The sequence below is a fragment of the Saimiri boliviensis genome, chromosome 5, assembly GCF_048565385.1.
Source record: "Saimiri boliviensis isolate mSaiBol1 chromosome 5, mSaiBol1.pri, whole genome shotgun sequence".
Classification (NCBI taxonomy): Eukaryota; Metazoa; Chordata; class Mammalia; order Primates; family Cebidae; genus Saimiri; species Saimiri boliviensis.
Window position 1 is genome coordinate 65,102,883 of NC_133453.1, and position 23,231 is coordinate 65,126,113.

The 23,231-nt window shown below is 43.9% G+C and overlaps 1 protein-coding gene and 1 long non-coding RNA gene across 3 annotated transcripts in view; one reads left to right on the forward strand and one right to left on the reverse strand.

The window, feature by feature from the left end:
* Positions 1-1,035: 1,035 nt before the first annotated feature.
* LOC141584585 (uncharacterized) lies at positions 1,036-10,745 on the reverse strand. The gene is made up of 3 exons (XR_012517713.1): positions 10,205-10,745; positions 2,823-3,018; positions 1,036-1,890 (listed from the first exon to the last, which is right to left on the reverse strand). It is a non-coding gene; the product is annotated as an uncharacterized LOC141584585 (long non-coding RNA).
* A 112-nt stretch (positions 10,746-10,857) lies between these two features.
* Positions 10,858-23,231, forward strand: part of WIPF1 (WAS/WASL interacting protein family member 1) — a 125,772-nt gene continuing 113,398 nt past the window's right edge. The window contains exon 1 of one of the 2 annotated variants that reach the window (XM_074399445.1): positions 10,858-11,006. The gene's annotated coding sequence lies outside the window, so the exon portion shown is untranslated. The remainder of the gene's footprint in view (positions 11,007-23,231) is intronic. The other variant, XM_039469946.2, reaches the window with a different exon arrangement.

Consider the following 23,231-nt stretch of genomic DNA (forward strand, 5'->3'; position numbering starts at 1 on the left):
CTGCACTCAGGAGTGCAGGGCTCCCACACCACCAACTTGGAAGTGAGTAGAGCTCCCACCTGTCCCTGGCTCCCTCTAGCTACGTGGAGAGCACCTCTGCCAATCTATTACCTATTAGTAAAGCTTTCATATGTTTTAGATAAAAGATAATTACATATGGAAATGACAATAGTTTCTTTCTTTACCCTAAAGCATCATTTTGAACATCTGGGGAACAGACATCTTACTCTGAAGACCACAGCATCTGTGTTCTTTGTCTGGGTGACTTTGGATAAATGCAGTTTTGCTGCTTTGCAACCGGTCTGCTATGGAAGAGGATGCTTTGTATGTAGAGAATGCCAGAAAGGTGGAACCCAGCTCTGTCATGAGCTTGTTGAGGTGCTCATCTGTATGGTGGCAGGCAAGATGGGTTCCATTCCTGTGGAAACAGCATCTGTGACTTCCTTTGGAACTTCTTCTGCCCCTGTCTCAGTGCATATGTTTGAGTGGGGCAGACACTCCCCATAGTTCTAGTGGCCACATGACTGGGCTAGCCAATCACCATATTGCATTCTTCCTGTCTCAGGGATAGGTTCTGGAATGGACACAAGGTCCAGTGTGACTCAGCCCAGGACTGAGGCCAGGAAAGAGACGCTCCCTCCACTGAGATAACAGCATAATGTAAGCCTGAGTTGCTGAGATCGCCACAAGAAGAGGGCCTGTCTGAGAGTAGGGCCCATTCAGAGACAAGCAGAACGGAGAGCAGGGATCAGTGAGCTGGGGTGACCAAATCCTGATGAGGTCACATAAGCGACGGGTCCAGCCACCTTTTGCTTTCAAAAAAGGTAATGACCTTTTACGAAATCAGTGGTCCACTCCCTCAGGGCCTTAGTTTCTTCATCACAAGTTTTTTCTAGCCCCTTCCTGTTTGAAGCCCAAGTGTATACTTTCTTCCTTCTTACTCACTCTCTGAAGACCATGTTCTGTCCATACTTATCTCCATCTCCGTATTGTTTATATTTTTAATTTTCTGTACATGATGATGCTTTGACATCTTTTTTTTTTTTTTTTGAGACGGAGTTTCGCTCTTGTTACCCAGGCTGGAGTGCAATGGCGCGATCTCAGCTCACCGCAACCTCCGCCTCCTGGTCTCAGGCAATTCTCCTGCCTCAGCCTCCTAAGTAGCTGGGATTACAGGCATGCACCACCACGCCCAGCTAGTTTTTTTGTATTTTTAGTAGAGACGGGGTTTCACCATGTTGACCAGGATGGTCTCGATCTTTTGACCTCGTGATCCACCCGCCTCGGCCTCCCAAAGTGCTGGGATTACAGGCTTGAGCCACCGCGCCCGGCCGATGCTTTGACATCTTAAAGACCTTTTTGGCTGAGGACAGGCTGCTCCTCCTCGTGGGGATAACCAGTTATTATAGATAGCAAACACTCAGCTGGCAACAACCCTGTGATATGCAAACTAACTAATCCAGCACAATGCCTCCTCTATCTGGCTATACACCCAAAAGGCAATATTCCTCTGCCTTAGTCATCCCAGGGACAGGTACCAGGCAACTAGGAACCATCCCTATAGCTCAGAGCCCTTGGAAATTATTCAAACTAGCCAGGCTTAAACTGTTTCCCCTGCACCACCCTGCCTTTCCCACAAAAACTCCAAAAAAGGGAATGGCCTAGGCTCTCCCACCCCTCCTGTCCCTTCGGACCCTGACCCACTCTGGTGCTTTCTCATGTGGCCCTGCTGTGCCCCCTGCTTCTAGGACGTGAGATCATGGTAAACTTTTCCTCTTAACTTCTCCTGGGTCTCCTCTTGTGGCCCCACCTGACTGACCGTCACCTGAAAGAACACAAAAGAGTCTCCTTCTTGGGCTTCCTCTGGGCTGGTGCAGCCGATAATTTGCCCTAAAAATGAGAAAAGGAAGTTACCAGAAGGAAGAAGCAGGACAAGGGGCTTTCTGTCCTTGGACTATTGAGTGTTAACTACAACAAAAATAAACTAACACGTGTTTGCTTCTTAAGTGGTACTAATCCTGTGGGTGCATTTACATTGCAATAAGTAATTTTTTAAAGAGGATTTGTCCCATGTTTCTTTACTATAAATTTTAACTTTTTATCATCTAAGTGTCCACCATAAGCGATATATTAATATTTATGTTGAGAACCTTCCTGAGGATGAGTTCATCTAGGTCAACGTCAATGGATAGTCTTCTTTTTGTGTGTGTATATCTTTTATCCTATTCCATTTCTCCTCTCTCAATTTCCTATTATCCCTGGCTCTTCAAAATACTCTTGGAATGGTTTAACTAGTGTCCCCATTACCTTTTAAAGAGTTGTCTCATCAGCCAGACATGTGGCTTCTCCCTGTAATCCCAGCACTTTGGGAGGCTGAAGTGGGTGGATCACCTGAGGTCAGGAGTTCGAGACCAGCCTGGCCAACATGGTGAAACCCTGTCTCTACTAAAAATTCAAAAATTAGCAGCGGCACACACCTGTAGTCCCAGCTACTCAGGAGGCTGAGGCTGGAGAATCTCTTGAACTTGGGAGGCAGAGGTTGCAGTGAGCTGAGATCGCGCCATTGCACTCTAGCCTGGGTGACAGAGTGAGACTCTGTTTCAAAAAAAAAAGTTTTCCCCAGATCACTCATATTTTAACTGCAACTTTATACAGCATTTAAAAAGATAAATATCAATTAGCACAGGAAAGTAAATGTAACCCTCCCTGACCTCTCTCATGCCGCCCCCTCCAGCAGGCTTAAAGCATAAAAGCAACTGTTCAAAACTCTGATTTGCATGGGGAGGCCCTGCAGATGTAGCCATCAGGAGGGAAAGGCCTACCTTGAGCCAAAAGACTGGGTTCACCTAAATTTTTTTTCTATTGTATTGTTTCCACTTCTCCCTGGGCCTTCCAGCTGCACTGTGTTCTCTGCTGAAGTGACGCTCGTGGATCCTTGCTATGGGTGGAGAATAACCTCCGGAAAACCTTGTGCCTTTGGCAGCCCCTCAGGTCTTCAGCGGGCACCTTCATTCATTCCTGATCAGTGAGCAATGACAGGCATCAGAAGACAGGAGCAGAACAGACACCTTTCATGCCATTAAGTCCATTCTCCAGATAAAATAAAACCTACAGCCCTCATAGGCTTCCTGACACACCTACCCTGGATCTGCCAGTTATGAGTTTAAACCCCTGTACCTTTCTCACTGGCCCAAAGGTAAGGAGGACCAAGAACCAATGATTGGATCAAACACCTCTGGAGATGTGCTTCCTGCAACCGCCCCTCCCTGCCCATGATCCTGGAAACTCAGGATTAACTGCTTTTCAGTTCTTCTTTTATATGAAGGAACCATGGTGCCCTGTTCCCAGGAAAGACCCATTAGGGAAGAGCTGTGCCTGCCCATGCCGAGTGTTTTCCACTCACACTTCCAGTGCACTGTCACCTGCTACAGGCTGACCTGCATGGACAGTATTGTGGGCTTTCTAACCTCTGGCTCTTGAGTGGGCTCATATGATGGGTGAGCTGGCAGGAGAAGAGTACAAATCTTTATCAATCTGGCCATACACCCAAAAGGCAATATTCTTCTTTCCCTCATCCCGCTGGGTCACCGTGGCTTGCCATTATTCTTGAATCATCTAGGGTTGCAATTCCTAGAGCTGAAGTCACCCTCTCCAAGTTCCGGCTCACATTCCCTCCTCTTCAGGCCCCCTGCTGTTCCAGCTCTGTAGCATGGCACCAGCCTTTGTTCTTTTTCCTAAACTCCTTTGTAAACAACTCCTGCACTAAACTTTCCTATAGCACCTCATTTGAGAAGCTTTCTGTTTCCTGGTGGAGACCGCCTGTTAAGCAATCCAAACAGTAGCTTTAGTTAGCCACTTTTTGGTTCCTAATGTGATACTAAGTCTAACAGGAAAATGGGTGAGAGTACTGGGCAATGATGATGACAGTGATGGCAGCAACAAAAACAATGAACTTTTCTCCAGTGCTTATTAAAGTCAGACACTATGTGTATTATTTGACATGCATTAACTTACTTTAAGCCCAAACCCCTTAGTGAAGAGAGAGGAAGGAAGCCTCTAGGATAACCTCAATGACCAGTGCTAGCTGATATTCATATTCATGTGTCACACACTTAAGTGTGGGCTATATTTAGAGACTTGCTTCTGATGAGTAGAATACACCTTTCAAGTTTGGTTACAAAAGGACTATGGCTTCCATCTCAAGTGTCCCCTCTTGCTCAGTCACTCTGAAGGAGAACAGTTGCCATGTTGTGAGCTGCCCCAGTGAGACACCCACATGACAAGGAGCTGCTGTGTCCAGCCAACAGCCAGTGAAAAAACCTGCATCTTGAAACAGCCATGTGAGTGAACAGGAAAGTAGCTCATCTTCTGGTCAAGCCTTGAGACTTGGCTGGCACCTCAACTGCAGCCTTGTGATTGATCCTGAACCAGTAATACCCAGCTTAGTTATCAGATTCCTAACCCATAGACACTAGAAGACAATAAATGTGTAAGTCACAAGTTTTAGAGTAGTTTGTTACACAGCAACAAAAAATGAATAACAAAGGGGCTGCCATTATTATTGTCCTCATTTTACAGATACAGAAACTAAGGCTTAGACACCTGCCCTAGGTCACACTGGAAATCAAAAAGGCAAGATTGGTAGCCAGACAACCTCACTGAGTTGATGCATACATCCAAAAGGCAATATTCCTCTGCAATTAACCATTGCACATGAAACAGTCTATAAGGGAATTTCTTCATAAGAATTAGCTACTTCCATACAGACTGGTACCAACATTTTGGAGAGCAATTTAGTAGTATCTATCAAAAAGTGCATACATTTCTATCTTGCACTTCCAACTAGCTAATGCAAATTAATTCTGCGAATTAGGATAGGTGCATGAGCATTAGATGCATGGGCATTTAAGAGCATAAATGTTTTATTGTGCATTTATAAAAGACAAATAACTGGAAGTAACATAAATGTCCACTAAGAGGGGCTTTGGTCGAATTATGATACATTCTATAGTAAAAGACTATGTAGTTCTTAAAACAGAATGAGGTTGGTTTATATTTGAAGAAATGGAAAGATAATACTTGTAATCTGTGGTAGGCAGAATTCTAAGATTTTCATCCCCTGGCATACACACACTTTCTCTCACTTGTTCAATCAAACACTGATCTAAATGCTGCTGTGAAGGGATTTGTAGATGTGATTAGGGCTGCATTTACAACAGGGAGATTATCCTCAATGGGCCTAGTGTAATCAGCTGAGACCTTAAAAGGGACTAGGCTCTTCCAGACAAAAGAAACTAGAAGTATGAGAGAGATTCACCATGAGGGAGATTCTCTGTTGTTGGCTTTGAAGATGAAAGCCATGTTGCAAGGAATGTATGTGGCTTCTAGGAGCTGAGAGCAGTCCCACAGGTGACAGCCAACAAGGTAACAGGGTCCTACAGTCCCACTACCATATGGAATTGAATTCACAGGGGCCAGTGACCTGAATGAGCTTGGAAGTGGATTATTTTCTCCAGCAACTCCACATAAGAATTTAGCTTGCCTGTGATACCTTGAACAGAAAACCGGGTCACACCATGTCCCCACTTCTACAGAACTGTGAAATAATAAATGGATGCTGTCTTGAGCTGCTAAATGTATAGTAATTTGTTACACAGAAACAGGAAATGAATGCAACAGATTATTTAGCAGAAAAAGGAAAGGAGGCCGGGCGCGGTGGCTCAAGCCTGTAATCCCAGCACTTTGGGAGGCCGAGGCGGGTGGATCACGAGGTCGAGAGATCGAGACCATCCTGGTCAACATGGTGAAAACCCGTCTCTACTAAAAATACAAAAAAATGAGCTGGGCATGGTGGCTCGTGCCTGTAATCCCAGCTACTCAGGAGGCTGAGGCAGGAGAATTGCCTGAACCCAGGAGGTGGAGATTGCGGTGAGCCGAGATCGCGCCATTGCACTCCAGCCTGGGTAACAAGAGTGAAACTCTGTCTCAAAAAAAAAAAAAAAAAAGGAAAGGAAATTAGAAGATGTACAATACGATCCCATTCACCTGGCTTTCATTAATTATTTGTTGATTAATAAAAATAAAAATATATAGAAAAAAAGACACAGGAAGAATGTATCCTACTATTAATAGTGGTTATCTCTGGTGAATGGGATTGCAGGAGACTCACTTTCTATATTTTATGCTTATGGAATATTTGAGTTGTTTAGAATGAGAACTATTTTTAGTAAGGAAAGAAAGTGATAAAGTGAAAATATTTACGAAATTTGCTATCTCAGACAAAAGTTTAAATTTTATCTTGTTCAACTCTTACTGTCTGAAGTCTTTTTTGGAATAAGGTGTAGCATAAATAAGTAAAATATTTAGCTCTCAAGAGCTCAGTCCTTTCAGTTCTGGATATATTCATTAAATACACGCTGGGCATTTTTTATGAGCAAAGCAGCTTCCTTCCTTCCTCCCCAACACATCCTGATTCTTCACAGTATCCCTGGCCTAGCATGGTGCTGTTGTGCCACATAGCGTTCCGTTTTCTCCCTGCATTGATGCAGAAAAGAAAAGCCAAGCTAGTAAACAGCCTTTAGCCAGATCTACCTGAACCTCAACAATTCTTTCCAACAATAGACACGACATTGTCTTCTTTTGTTATTTGGCACCAAGGAATCTGGATGCCAGTCAATTCAGGTCATTCATACCAGCAGAAGCTCAAAAGAGGGAACAAAAATAGGAAAACCAAGAGACAGCATTAAATAGTGGTTAGAACAAGGGTGTTCGCATCAAAATAATCTGGATTTGGAAAGTCACAAACTGGGTGATCTTGGGCAGGTTACCTAAGCTCTGAGTCAGTTTTCTCATCTGTAAAATGAGGACAAATATCGAAATCACTAAGTTACTGTGAGACTTCAGTGAAGTACTCTATAAAAGCATCTCACTTATTCATCAAGTGGTAATGAATACTGAAAATGTGCTGGTGCTGGGAAGACTGCAGTGAGCCAGCTAGGCAGGTCCCTTGCCTACTCTCTCCCCTGAGACTGGGGCTACTATCTACTGGGGAACAAGTAATTACAATAAACAAGTGCTTGTTATAAGAAGGAAAGCTCTAAGGCACCACTAAGCTAGTTCAGAGGTCAAAGTAAGTCCCAAAATGGTAGTTACGAAGTGGTAAGCAAATATATTTATTTAATGATATTGTGCCCTGGTTAGTTTGTCCTAGTTTTACATCTCAACATCCTTCTATCTACCGCCCTTCTCTCTTTTTCCCAAGATCACTATAACATTTCTAGCCTAGCTTAGTCTTCAAGCAGCATACAAGAAGTCATTTTTTTCTTAACAACTCATTCATTTTGAAGTATACATGACTACAAAGGTTTAGCATACTACCTTTGCATGCTACTAACTTCAATGTCTTCATTTTACGCTGAAATTTGGCATCACCTAAGTAAAGTGTCCCCAAACTACGGCCCGTGGGCTGCATGCGGCCTCCTGAGGCCATTTATCCGGCCCCCCGCTGCACTTCAGGAAGGGACATCTCTTTCATTGGTGGTCAGTGAGAGGAGCACAGTATGTGGCGGCCCTCCAACGGTCTGAGGGACAGTGAACTGGCCCCCTGTGTAAAAAGTTTGGGGACGCCTGACCTAAGGGAACAAGGTATCTGTGGAAGAATTTTAGGGTTTGATATTTTTTTATCTTTATTTTTTAAACTTTTTATTTTAAACTAATTTCAGGCTTACAATTAAGTTGCAAAAACAGTAAAAATATTTCCACATACATATACATACATATCCAGCTTCCTCAAATGTTCACATCTTGCATAACCATAGGTAACTTATTGAAACTGTCAGAGGCATGTGAAACAGAGCAACTCCATCTTAAATAGGAGCTGGGTAAAATGTCTGGATTGCATTCCCAGACAGTTAAGGCATTCTAACTCAGAGAATGAGATAGGCGTTCAGCACAAGATACAGGTCCTAAAGACCTAGTTGATAAACAGGTTGCAGTAAAGAGTGAAGACGAGAGTGATCTCTGGCGGTCCTCAATGCTACACTGCCACCAACACCATGACAGTTTACAAATGCCATGGCAACCTCAGGAAGTTACCGTATATGGCCTAAAAAGGGGAGGCATGAATAACCCACCCCTTGTTTAGTATATCATCAAGAAATAAGCATGAAAATGGACAAACAGCAGCCCTCAAGGCTGCTCTTTCTATGGAGTAGCCATTCTTTCATTTCTTTACTTTCTTAATAAACTTGCTTCCACTTTGCCCTATGAACTTGCCCTGAATTTTTTCTTCCACAAGATCCAAGAACTCTCTCTTGGGGGTCTGGATTGGAACCCCTTTCCTGTAACAAAACCAGAAAACTACCACTGATTAGGTTTTGACCTAATTGAGAGAATTGTTAAGAGTCTGAAGGGAGAGAACCAGGGCCCTTCTGGACAACTGATTAACGGCCTTATGAGTGATTTAAAACAGCGGACAATTCAGAACACAATTATTTGTGGCTTTCAATGATGACATGAAGTGTGAAGAATTTTATCTTCCTAATTTTCTTTAGTGTATATCAATGCTGAAATTTCTACAGATTGCTGAGACACATGAACTCAAGAGAGTTCTTAACTCAACAGACATTTAATCCCTTCCCTACAAGGTACTGAGTTCTGCTAAACACTGGGGAATCAAGATTCCTATTCACTTGTGTGATAATACTCTGTTCATCTTTAGGGAGATTATCCCATTTAATCCTTACAACAATCCCAGGAGCCGGGAAATATTATTATCCCTATTTTATTGGAGCAAAAAATGAGGCTTAGAGAACTAACAAGGGGACCAGGCAGCTCTTGGGCTTAATTTCCTTGCTACACTGTGGTTAGGGCTACCGATCTGTTTTCAAGTCTGGAGTAATATATGTATATATTAAACTGCTTGTCTTCATTTTATATAAAATATAACGTGTATTATCATAGAAATGGTTTAAAAAGAAAGGCAAATGGTTAATATACCTTAAAAAGATGGGTACATTTAGACAAAAATTTGCCAATGGGAAGTTTCCCATGTTACTAAATGTCTCTCCCAGAAGCGTCATTGTATCTGTTAAAAGCATGTCAAGATATACGTGTGCACATGGGAGTGGTACAGGAGCAGAGAAAGCCTGGATCCCGTGAAGCCCTCTCAGCATAGTGTAACAATTCCAAAGTGCATCTATTTGTAACTGCCCAATGGGTTCAACTTGCCCGCTGCCTAGACCGAGCCAATTTATCGAGACAGTGAAATTGCAATGGATAAAGACGAATTCATGCAGAGCCAGCTGTGTGGGAGACCAGAGTTTTATTATTACTAAGATCAGTCTCTCTGAGCATTCTGGGATGAGTTTTTAAAGATAATTTGGCAGGTAGGGGCTTGGGAAGTAGGGAGTGCTGATTGGTCAGATTGGAGATGGACTCATGGGGGGGTGGGGTCGAAGTGAGTTTTTCTTGCTCTTTTCTGTTCCTGGGTGGAATGGCAGAACTGGTTAAGCCAGATTATCTATCTGAGTACTATCTGGTAACTGAGTTCAGGGTCTGTAAAATAACTCAAACACTGATCTTAGGTTTTACAATAGTATTGTTATCCCCAGGAGTAATTTGGGGAGGTTCAGACTCTCAGAGCCAGAGAGAGGCTGCATGAACCCTAAACTGTAATTTCTAATCTTATAGCTAATTTGTTAGTCCTGCGAGGCAGACTGGTCCCCAGGCAAGAAGGGAATCTTTTTGGGAAAGGGATATTAACAATTTTGTTTCAGTCAAAACATAAACTGAATTATTTCTCAATGGCTACACCCAGGAGTGAACAAGTACACTTTAAAGGTTAGAAGCAAGATAGAGTAGGTTGTAGGTCTGATTTCTTTCACTGTCACAATTTCCTCAGTTGTAATTTTGCAAAGGTGGTTTTATATTCCCACCTTCCCGCTTTTATTCAAAGCGATACGCAGTCTTCATATTTTAACAATACGATCCGATTGTTACTATACTGACCAGAACTTTTTGTTGTTGTTCCTTTCAAATGCACGCTCCCAGCAGCTGCATCGTCTTAGTGAGTGAATCTTAACTTTTGTTTGGGCCCTGGAGGTGGCAGCTCTCTGAACTGGTCAGAGCCTCCTTATGAGCAGGAGTTAGCTCTGGCAATGGAGAAGAGCTTCACGTTTCCCCACACGTATGCTGTGAATCCTACCGTATTTAAGGATGTGGGTGGCTGATGATAAATCCATCCCCCTGGCAGCAAAACGACTCAATTCCAACTGACTGGTGGGGAGAAGCGGCATCTTTCCGAGGGAAGAGCAGCACGTTGTCCCCACACAGTGGGCAGGAATCAGATGCATGCGGACCTTGGGCCTCTGTGGGGTTCACTCAGATTTTAAATCCATCTTTAAAAATGAATTCGATCTTCAGACATCTGAAAATTGGACCCTCTTTTTTTGAGAGCAGAGGGAAAAGCGTGGGAAAAGTTGTTCCCTCCGGCTGGGGGAGAGGGGACCCCCATAACGCCAGCAGCCACGAGGAGGTGGAGAGGATTCAAGGGTTGAGGGGAAAGGCTCTGGGCTAGGCTCCCCTTCCAGTTCCCGCTCCTCTGCAAACTCCTGTCCCGGGCGCCCTGGCCTCGGCCCCCTCGCCGTACAGGGGAGCGGGACGGGGAAAACCGCCGGCTCCAGCCCCGACAATCCCGCCCCGCCGCGCTCCTCTGCGGGCCGAGGCTGCGGGCGCGGAGCCCCATTGCCGGCGGGGCGGGCGGGCGGAGGGCAGGGCGCGGGCCGGCGGGGCCTCGCGGCGCGTCCACATGTGGCGGGGCGGCGGGGGGGCCGGGGCGCCGAGGGGGAGGGCCCACATCTCGGCGAAGTTCCCGGATGGTCGCAGCCTCCCGGCGCTGAGCGCTTTTCCTGCCCGCGCGGCTCAGCCCTGCGGACTCCGGGAGAAGTTTCCCAGAAAAAATGCCCCGCGCAGCGCTGGGCCGTGGAGTCGTCCGGAGCCGCTGTGCGGTAAGGGACGCGTCGCCTCTGGCGCGACCCGGGTCCCGGGGTCCCGGGGGTTGGGGGGAACGCCGGGAGGGGCTGGGCTCGACGGCGGGGCTCGGAAGCGCCGCTTGGAACGGTGGTGCGGGTGGGGCGGCCGGGGACGTCGAGGCCGCGTCCCCTGCGAGCGGTGGGCGCGGGCGCGCGGCCTGAGGAGGGGCGCGATTCCGGGCCCGTGGCCCGCGCGTCCTGCTCCGGCCGATGGCCCCGGGAGGAAGGGGCGGTGGACGGCCGGGGTCCCGCGCCTCGGGCTCGGCGCACCGCTGGGCTTCGCGGACCCCGGGCCGCCCGCTGGGGCTCGGGACCCACTATCTCTGTAGGTCCGGAGCAGGGGCTTCGCGGCGATGTCCTGGGGCCGCACCTACACCCCAGCTAGGACGGAGGGGGACGTTTGGGCATCCCCTGGGGCCGGCTCAAGCTCTGGCACCGCCCGCCTGCCTCGCTGTGGGAACCGTGCCCCTCCCGCGCTCCAGCCCTCCTCCTCCCTGCGCTCCGGGGCGGCCCGCTCGCTCCAGGTCCGCGTAGACTTGCGCGTTAGGGGTCTGCGTCGACCTCAGAGGCACCCCAGTCTCCGTCAGGGCTTTTCATCACGAGTGGGGACGAGGGTTGAGAGGGGGTGCTCCCCAGAACTCTCCAGACAGCTTCATTGCAGTCTCGCGTCCCCTACCTTTTTCTACTACACACACTTTTCTTTTTAAAGAAAGAACTGTTAACGTTGCGAACGTAAGGGAAAGCAGCTGACCCAGTCGCTGTGAGCCTTTGTTAATCGCTAAGAGCTCTAAGTCAGATCACTGGTGGCTGGTTAGACTTTGAGCTCTTTGCGATTAACAAAGGGTGTGGCTGTGTGAGGAGCTCATCCTGGCGAGGTCTTCTGGTCCTGCTTAAATCCCGATGGAATATTCCTTCTTCAGCCACGGGCTCCTGGCCTTATTGAGTTCTCTGGGAAGCCTCTCAAGTTGGCTCAGTGACCAAGTGGACTTGGTCCCTTTCACTGAAAAGCGTGTGTCCGTTCTACCCCCTGGATGTCTCTGGACCCCGCCGCACTCCCATTCCCTCATCCCTGGCTGCGTGTAGCCTCAGACTCCAGGAGAGTGCAGCCGCAGAGCCCGTGAACAAATTCCATCCACGCTGGGTGGGTTTTCTTTTGCCAGCTTCTCAAAGCAATTGCAAAACAATACTGTGGCTTCATTTTGAGTTGTTGGTAAATTTTTCCGTCTTCAAAACTGCTTATTTTTGTACTGGATAAAATAACACCAAGAAATGTTCTACGTTAGTTTGTAAATCACCTTTTTGTAATAACTTCTTGAGATGAGAAACCCCTTGATAAGTCTTTCAGCGCTCTGCCTCTTAATCCCTTTCCAGTGCATACAACACTGCCTTCTACTGTGACTGTGTGTGTCTACCTGACCCTGTCAGCCCCACAAGCCTGCGTTTCTCCAAGACCTGGAGGTGCTATAGTCTAAATCCCCAGCCACCTGTGAGAGCCTATTACCTGTTGAATAGCAATGTTCAGACTAAACTCTGTAGATGTTGTGAAACTAGTTCAGTAATATTATCTTCCTTCCTGGGACCTACCCAACCCCTGTCATAACTTCGGCTCCATGAAAACACATCAGCTCTTTTAGGTTGTGTGATGTAGTGCAAAGATATTTGTAAGCAAGGTGAGATCAAATTCTGGGATATTTAAAGAGAATGAGATTATTTCCAGCTGGGGAAGTTCATGCCAGCTGGGGGGATATGTTCATTTTACAAATTGTCTTCAATATATTCAACCAACTTTCTGGTGCCCTTAGGCATATCATGCAATTTGAGCCTCACTTACCTCATCCAAGAAATGGGGTTGATAATCTTTGCTCTTCTTCCACTACAAGGTATGAGGATCAAGTGGGATAAAGCTGTGTAAAGGAATCATAAAAAAGCAGCATGATTCAGGGGCCATCCAAATACCATGTGGTGTGTAGCACTAAGACACAAAAGCTATAATGGGCAGGAAAGTGGGTGGTGAAGAGAGGGTAGTATTCCCTGACCTTGTACATTTACTGTCTCAGGTGCTATGGCCAGACATGAGCCCCTTTTAGGAGACAGTGTTCATTACTGGGTCTGTGTCATTATCTTTCCTATTTCAGGGTGTTCCTAACTATGGTTGTAATTTTAGGAACATAGGTGGTTTCCACAACACATACTGAGAAAATAAATGAAACAAGAGTGCCTTTTATTTGTTGCTATACCCCTTCACTTTCAAGCATCTGATATTTGGCATTTTACTTCTCAGGGCTGTGGTCTTCCTGAAGCCTTCCCTCAAATGCGGTCTACTGAATTCTTAATGGTTTCCACACAGAGGTCTCTCTGCTGCTGTTTCCCAGCAATCCACAATTATACCATGGTTCTTGTAGGCTTGGTAGGCTTATTTATGCCTTGTGGCTAGCAGGGACCCACATAGAATCAGGTCACAGTTGGAATCAAGCCAGATACTCATTGAGCATCTCAGGTCCCTGCTAGAGGTTGTAGCTATATTCTGTGCTAGGTAGGGGTAGAAAGGAAGATGTAGCTCAGAAAGAGAGGAAGTCTGCAGCTGAATGCTTACTTTCTGTTAGAGATGACACACAGTTTCAAACAGCAGGAATGCAGGCAGAATTTGGTAAATAAGGTGAAAAAGGTACAGACCAAATACGGGAAATTCAGAGGAGTCCAGCTGGATGGAGGCAGTCCTTCATTCATTTGTCCACTTAACAAATATTTATGAAGTGATTACTGTGTGCCAGGCATCAAAAGATTAATAAGCACATTCACATCGTGTCCCACCATCTCTGCCTCATCTGAGGAACAGTTTAGGTTTCACCTCCCTGTGACAGATGAATACGTCCTCACTCAGCCCTAACTTTTGTTTGCTAGGGCAGACATTTGTCAGTTGTTCCTCACTCTGTAGGTGTTACAGGTATGTAGGTCAAGTCAAAATAACTTAAGTCTGTCCCTTGCCTAGTTTTGAGTAATGAAAACTCTAGGTGTACCAAAGCCTTCAGAATATCCTCAGTTAGTTTAGTGATGCTATTCTGCTTAACACACCTTAACTAGTGTGCTAATCCTTAGCCACAGGTGTGACAAGAAGCTTATAAAACCTTGATTCTATAAGGCTGGGGTGAGGCCCAGGAATCCGTGTTTTGAAGACTTCTTCAGGTGATGCTGATGTGCTACAGTCCTGGACCGTCCGGGATGGGTAGGCACGTCTGCCCGGGGTCTCTCGACCTGCAAGAGGGTCCCAATACCTGGAAGAGGGAGTGCGCCTGGAAAATTAATAAAGACAGAAAGCGAGGCGTCTGGAGGGCTGATAGGCTGTGCCTAAACAGCAAATTTTATTTTTCAAAGGCCAGGAATAAATACACTTTCTTGGCTCTGGTTTACCTCATAGCAAGAGGAAATGCAAATGTATGCCTCACATGGCCTATGCAATAGAGAAGTCAGATATGCAATCAGTGGTTGTAAAAAGTAACAGAATTTCCTGTAATCACAAAGCTTGTTTGCATCCAAACATTATTCACAAAGCTTGTTTACATCCAAACATTATTCACAAAGCTTGTTTACATCCAAACATTATTCCTCCTGGCTGCAGGTATCTCTGGTTTGACCTTGTTTTAGAACTGAGATGTGAAAAGGTTTTCTGGTTTTGCTCATCAGAGTATCTTTTAATCAGATTTTCCTTTGTCTGCTTCTGACTCAATTTATCTCAACTTCCCCATTCAGTAATCTCTGAGTCAGGAATCAAAGCCATCCCTTATGGTGGCATTTGCTTTGCAAATATCGACAGTTAAACCATTATCTAGGGTACAAGGCAGTCTGGTAAGTGAAGAAAAGGTTAAAACTTATTCTTGGCCGGGCGCATTCTTGGCCGGGTGCGATGGCTCAAGCCTGTAATCCCAGCACTTTGGGAGGCCGAGGCGGGTGGATCACGAGGTCAAGAGATCGAGACCATCCTGGTCAACATAGTGAAACCCCGTCTCTACTAAAAATACAAAAAAGGGCGCGGTGGCTCAAGCCTGTAATCCCAGCACTTTGGGAGGCCGAGGCGGGTGGATCACAAGGTTGAGAGATCGAGACCAACCTGGTCAACATGGTGAAACCCCGTCTCTACTAAAAATACAAAAAATTAGCTGGGCATGGTGGCGTGTGCCTATAATCCCAGCTACTCAGGAGGCTGAGGCAGGAGAATTGCCTGAACCCAGGAGGCGGAGGTTGCGGTGAGCCGAGATCGCGCCATTGCACTCCAGCCTGGGTAACAAGAGCGAAACTCCGTCTCAAAAAAAAATACAAAAAATTAGCTGGGCATGGTGGCACGTGCCTGTAATCCCAGCTACTCAGGAGGCTGAGGCAGGAGAATTGCCTGAACCCAGGGGGCGGAGGTTGCGGTGAGCCGAGATCGCGCCATTGCACTCCAGCCTGGGTAACAGGAGCGAAACTCCGTCTCAAAAAAAAAAAAAAAAAAAAAAACTTGAAGAGTCATAAAAAGGTTAAAAGCAGGAACCGGTTGCCGGCAGGGGGTCACTCGGACTAGCAGCAACGCATAGTTTTAGACCCAAACGATATTGTGGTTGATATTAGAAACTGATCATTCATTTTTCAGATCCTCTTTCCGGATAGCTCGACTGCCTCCAGTAGGAAACTCTGTTTGGGATCAAACTCACCATATAGTGAGACTCACGCCTTTTGGGGGTCTCACACGGGAATGTTCCCCACATGCTACCCAAGGGCAGAGTTTCCTAATGGGTAAAGCATGGGCCAGTCCCAACACTGTCTCTTACAAATTCTTTGTGTCTTCACTTTTGAAATGAGAGTAACAACCCTTCCATAGAAGGATTGTTGTAAGGGTCAGATAAGGTCATGTATGTTAATTATTTAGCAGATTATCTGGGACTGTGTCGCTGTTCAGTCTTGGTAGACCATTCTTATTATTAGCATTAGTATTATTACTATCAGTGTTAGCCTGAACAAAACTCTGTTGGATATTCCTTTCTCCATAGGTAAATACCAAAAAAGCCTAAACACAGAAACTGCTTTTGATGTAAATTAACATAGAATTACCGAGCGTTTCCTGCAGTCATCTCATGTATTCACAGCCCCCAAGAAGGACAGATGTCACTGAAAAGAATCTTGTTATTGAGGGGCTGCCAGCCCGCAGTATCTGCTTACCTAGTAAAACTTACTCTGTTGAGGTTGTCAGGACAGATAAAGGGTGACACAAGACTTGTCAATTTCCTGGCTCTTTGACACTGGGAAATACCAGGTTAACGTGTTGTGGCAGTCACACAGTGGCCATCATCAGTGTGGAGATGACAGTGGATTCGATCGCATGAGATGTCAATGTAAAACACCCAATAACACTTGGCCCCAGGCCAAGTTTCTTTGGTCACAACTGCAGCATCCAAGCCATGGGGTGAGGTACCACTGCTGCTTCTTGTGGCCAGCGAACAGAAACTTTGAGTCCTGGGAAGCATGCTCAGCATTACATAGACTGCAGGTCACAAATATTTGTTGAGAAGTCAAAAATAGTAGACTGTGCTTATAGTCAATAAAATAAAAATGTAGCTGAACAGGAGATACAGTCAGCTACAATTTTTGTTAGGCTTGATAAGCAGGGTTCACAATGAAGGCACATGTAACATTTTAGCATTGCTTACTATGGTTATATATATATTTCTCTTCTAATAAGCCATCTTTCCAGCAAAACTAAAACTAAATTTCTTCTTTTAATTTTCTTTTCTCTCAATTATATTAATTTAAGTGAATGAAATTCTTCAAAGCTTTCTGTGATGTGGCCCAAGCATATAGAAATCTTTCTTTCCTTTTTTTCTTTCATTCTCCCTTTCTTTCTTTAACATTTCCCTTTCTTTGTTTAACATTATCCCTCTTTCCCTTTCTTTGTTTAACATTATCACTTACTGTACGTTATTTGAGTCATTTGATATTCACCAATCCTGAGAGGTAGGTTCTATTTATTTATGTGGAACGTGAGGCTTAGAGAAGTTAGGTAACTTTCCCAAGGTCACACAGTTAGTGACAGAGCTAGTGGTGCAATCATGGTTCAACTTCCCTGGGCTTGAGTGATCCACCTCAGTCTCCCAAGTAGTTAGGATTATAGGTGTGCACTGTAACATCCAGCTAATTTTTGCATTTTGTGTAGAGACAGGGTTTTACTATGTTGCCCAAGCAGTTCTTGAACTCCTGGGCTCAAGCTATCGTCCCATCTTGGCTTCCCAAAGTGCTGCGATCACAGGAGTGAGTCACCACACCCGGTCTTGCTTAGACTTTTCTCGGGTTTTATACCTCTTCTCAGCCAACGCAAGGGGTGTAAAACTCCTGGACAAAAGAGTTTCAACTTCCTTTATGTGGAAGTGAACCAGATACAGGTATTAGACCAGAAAATATCACTTCTTAGGTTCTACAATAATAATTTCTACCTTCCCCACAAGAATAAAAGACTCCCACTTCTTAATTATTAGAATCATGGTTATTTTTTAATTTGGAATATATAAAAACTAATTAAATATATGAATTTTAAAAGTCACATTGTGGCCAGGCATGATGGCTCACACCTGTAATTCCAGCCCTTTGGGAGGCAAGGCAGAAGGATCGATCAAGCCCAGGAATTCAAGGCAGACCCCATCTCCACAACAAAACAAAACAGGGCATGGTGGTGCACACCAGTAATCCCAGCTTACTTGGGAGGCTAAGGTAGGAGGATTACTTAGGCCGGGGAAGTTGAGGCTGCAGTGAGCTGATGGCACCACAGTACACCAGCCTGGGTGACAGAATGAGAACCTGTCTCAAAAAAAGGTCATTTTATATATATACATATAAACTTCAACAGAGTAGGCTTTATATATATATCTATATATATATATATAGTTTATATATATATATTATGTATATTATATATAATATATATATCTCACTCATTGTGAAGGACCACTCTTAGGATCAAATTTGTTTCCTAGCATCTTCAGAAACCAGATACACTTCTGCAAAACAAAGATCTGTTTGGCTTTCATGAAAAATTCACTCAAATCTTATAGAGTGGAAGAAATAAACCATCCTTTAACAAACACTGACAACCTACTATACAAGAATCTAATATTTTGAAATAATACAATGATTTTCTAAATGATTTTCTAAAAAAGTGATTGTCTTGAAAGAGCTTACAATCTAACAAGTAAGAAGAGACGCCTACAAGTGACTGCAATACAGGATAGGGTGAATTTCAAGCCACAGGTGAAGTCCAGAACAATGGCCAGAGAAGGCAGAATCAGCAAATGTAGACAAGAACATCTTGGCTCTTGTCATGAAGCAGGTTCTTATAACATGAACCCTGCCTATCAAGCTTCTAAACTAGTGAAATTTGTTGGTAATTGTGTCACCTGTTAATTTTTAATTTTTTTTTTTAAATCAGTGTGCACTTTATTTCGAGCCAGTGTTTTACATAAAACCAACAAACTAAGTGTGGGCAAATTGTCATTCACTTTTGAGAAATTACATGGTTCCTCTTTAGGTTTGAAAAAGTAGTTTGTTGCAATAACATCAGACCCTAAGGTGTTTTAAAGTGTATCTTAAGGATACTGACAGAAGAAAAAATACAGTGTTATGTAAGTATACACAACTTAGGAACACAGTGTAGATCCATTCATGGTGAATAAGGTTCATCTGCCCTCCAAAGGTAGTGAAAAATACTAAGTCATTAAATAAATGCTCAGAATTACCAAGGAACAGTTAAAAATGACCAGGATCCAAACAGGTTATTTATATCATATTTATCTATGAAGAAGTGACAACACTAAAAAGCACATTGAAAACCAGTGTTGTTTTTTTTTTTTTTTTTTTTTTTTTTTTTTTTGAGACGGAGTTTCGCTCTTGTTACCCAGGCTGGAGTGCAATGGCGCGATCTCGGCTCACCGCAACCTCCGCCCCCTGGGTTCAGGCAATTCTCCTGCCTCAGCCTCCTGAGTAGCTGGGATTACAGGCACGAGCCACCATGCCCAGCTAATTTTTTGTATTTTTAGTAGAGACGGAGTTTCACCTTGTTGACCAAGATGGTCTCGATCTCCTGACCTTGTGATCCACCCGCCTCGGCCTCCCAAAGTGCTGGGATTACAGGCTTGAGCCACCGCGCCCGGCCTGAAAACCAGTATTTTAGACTCTGAATGTGGGATTTAAAAAGATTCCATTAACTTGAGATTGCAATATATTTTTTTTTTAAATCAAATAGCATTTGACTAGCAATTCTCATATAATTTACAGCTGTAATATTCCACTCTTGGGCAACAGAGTGAGACCCTGTCTCAAAAAAAAAAAAAAAGAAAGAAAGAAAATGTCATACTGTATCCCATAAATATGTAAAACTATTATATGTTCCTTAAAAATAATAAAAGCAGCCAGGTGTTATGGCTCATGCCTATAATCCCAGCACTTCAGGAGGCTGAGGATTGCTTGAGCCCAGGAGTTTGAGACCAGCCTGGGCAACATAGTGGGACCCCATCACTACAAAAAGTACCAAAAAAAAAAAAAAAAAAAAAAAAGCCAGGCATGGTGCTATGTGCCTGTAGCCCAGCTACTCAGGAGGCTGAGATAGGAGGATCACTGTGCCTGGGAGGTTGAGGCTGCAAGTAAGCCATGATCATGCCACTGGACACTCCAGCCTGGGTGACAGAGTGAGACTCTGTTTCAAAAAAAAGAATGAAAGGAAGGAAGGAAGGAAAGGGGGAAAGGGGAACGGGGAAGGGGAAAGGAAAGAAGGGACCCCAAAAATAAATTAGGTAACATCACTTCCCTGCTCCTTCATGCCCATTCTTCTGGCCCACTCTCCCACCCCTTCCTTCATGCCCCCGCTTCCCGCTCCCCGACACACAGAAGAAACAAACAAAAACAACATATTGTCTTTTAGAAATTGGAAAAGGTTTTCATTAACCACAAGTCCAGGTGCTCACTATTTGTAATTCGTAGTCTTTGCTTCTTTGCTGAAAATGTGACCCTTTATCACTCTAAAAATTATATTGTACCGTTGACCAAGAATGGTGGCTCACACCTGTAATCCCAGCGCTTTGAGAAACTGAGGCAGTAGGGTCCCTTGAACCCAGGAGGTCAAGACCAGCTTGGGCAACATAGTGGACTCTGTCTCTACAAAAAACATACAAGTTAAAAAATTAGCCAGGCATGGTGGCATATGCCTGTGGTCCTAGCTACTTGGGAGGCTGAGGTGCAAGGATCACTTGAACCCAGGAGTTTAAGGTTATAGTAAGCTATGATCATGCTACTGCACTCACCATGCTACAGCATGGGTGACAGAGTGAAACCTGTCTCTTAAATAAGTAGATAAAAATAAAAACTATATTGTAGTTGTAAATTTGTTCAGATTACAAAATTATATGTACTTGCTATAAAGAAGACAAAATGGAAACATAAAGAAAAGTTAATAAATTTTCTCCTATCTCCCTTAAATTCTAACCTTTTGAAGTAAGTAATATTATTAATTCTTGAACTTTCTCCTTGCTTATGTAACTGCGTACAAGTATATATGCACATATATAGCTTTTTTCTCCTAAAAATAGAATTATATTACATATTAATACATTATGCCACAATTTTGTTTAATATAATAAAGCATCACAGACATTCCCTCCAGAATGAAAAACTCATTTATGGCATGGCTGCTTAATATTCCACAATTTATTTAACCATTCATATTGTTTCAAGTCTTCTTCTACTACAACAGTTCTTCTTGAAATATCCCTGCTTGTGTGTGTGTGTGTGTGTGGGTGTATGTGTGTATTTGAACCTGCCAACTTACAGAAGCTTTTATTTTTGTCTGTCAGAGTCTCTAAAGTAATATTACTTTCCAAAGGCTATAGTAATTCACAGTCTCACTGACAGTATTTGAAAATATCTGTTTCCCCATATCCTTGCCAGCATAATTCATTTTAGAATTACAAACTTTATAGTCTCTTTTTCCTGTTTTGTTTCAAGTTTTTTTTTTTTTTTTTTTTTTTGAGACAGCGTTTCGCTCTTGTTACCCAGGCTGGAGTGCAATGGCATGATCTCGGCTCACCGCAACCTCCGCCTCCGAGGTTCACGCAATTCTCCTGCCTCAGCCTGCTGAGAGGCTGGGATTACAGGCACGCACCACCATGCCTAGCTAATTTTTTGTATTTTAGTAGAGACGGGGTTTCACCATGTTGACCAGGATGGTCTCGATCTCTTGACCTCGTGATCCACCCGCCTCGGCCTCCCAAAGTGCTAGGATTACAGGCTTGAGCCACCGTGCCCGGCCTCAAGTTTTGTTTAGAGAGCACTTGTCACTGTCTCTACATTTTAAAAAATTCACTTATTTGAATTATTCATGCCTGTCTTTTCCTTAATTTTCTAATTTCTCAATCATAATACATATGATTTGTCTTCTAGAACTGAAAAAGAAAAGCTCATGGCTAGACTCACAGAGCTTAATTGTTCTGTATTGAAATGAAACAAAACACTTGATTTCTATTTATAGTAAAGTAAATGTAGACCTTTCAATCCCAATTTTCCTCTTCTAAAAGTGCATTATTTAAGAAATTGTCTCAGGAAATATAAATGTTTTAATGAGAAAAACAGAAACTTACAAAATACAAAGACGGGAAATTTTAAAGGAGTTTTAAGACTGCAAAGCTGAGTTTCTCTCTTGAATCCAAAAATCTGAGGACAAAGGTTCTTTGAGAGCATTAGTTATAAGTTATGCTGAATTACGTATAGAGGAAAAAGTGAATCATAGCAGATAGGAATTTAAACCTGGTCTGTTGTTGAAAGCCCTTGTGCTCATTGCTCCTGCTTGTTTTTCTGGGAGGTGAGTTTAGATTCTGCTTCTCATGTCCTTGCCATTGCTGAGTTCATTATAAAATTATTTGTATATAACTCCAGCAGTACTTTGGTTAATCAGAAACAGTTGTACAACTGGATTCATTTATAGGAACAGAATAACTAAATCAATCAGCAAAATTTCTTGTATTTGGGTAGGTCGGGCCAACATTGTGCAGCCCAGAATAATAGAGCTTTGTAGCTAACCTGACACAGATGTCAGAAAGATTGCATTTGGGCAACAGAAGTTGGAACTGAAAATTAAGAAACCCTATGAGTCCTTGATGTTTGCCATAATAAAGTGTTACTCTTTTTTTAATGTTAGTGTTTTCAAAGTTAGGAAGATTCACAAAAAGAAGTCCTGTTTTAAAAAGAACTTATCAGAGTTTTACCCTCTAAGGGCTGGGTCCCTTGAATGAGGGTAAATTGCCCAGATCAGTATTCCCTGAAAGGTAAGTGTGTACATTCTGCCAAACGTCCAGGATTGAAACAAGCCAAAGGCCCCATGCTGGGAAGAATGTCACAGACCAGGCAGGCAAATGGATGTGTCTGACTAGAGGGAGCCACACTGAATCAGAGAGAAGACAGAAGTCCCCAAGCGAGACTGAAGCTGAAGTTCTGACATAGCATGGTCAGAGGAGTTCCTTGAGATGATATGTCCTTATGCAGAACCCAGAGGTCCATGGGAGCTGATTGAATTTATGGAATGAAGCCCTGTTTGTATAGCTCTAAGCAGGCAGTGTTACAGAGACTTTAGTATGATGCAGCAGGAGGCCTGATGAGAACAGGAAAATCTGTAGACCCTGAGTCCCCATATGGGACCCAATTCTAAGGGATCCTGAATACTCCACTACTTAAAAATACAGGTAGATCACTGTCAAGGTCAGAAATCTGCCTGCCTCAACTAGCAAGTCCAAGTGCCTGTCTTGCTGTGATGTAGAGCTCACCTTGATAGGAAGCTGCATTATGTTTTAGCCAGCGAGGGGGCATAATGAGGAACCAGGGCCAGTTGGCACCATTTCTCTTGCTGCATACCATGGTTTTGGCACTGGAATTTGTAAAAACTTTCATCTTTTTGAGGCCCCCATATGCTGCTCCCTGAAGGCCGATCTCCCCTCGCCCACCTTCACCCTGTGCCTGGTTTGGGATGTCCATCAATTCTGAGAGATTGTGAAACCATCTTAAAAAATTGTTACTTTCAGGTTAAGACCTTATATTGACCAGCTATTTTACTGGATTTCTTGTGCATTGTGTGCTCTGCTAAAGGCAGATAGGTAACATGAAAAGGGCAGTAAACAAGGAGTTCACCAGTTGTAATCTAAT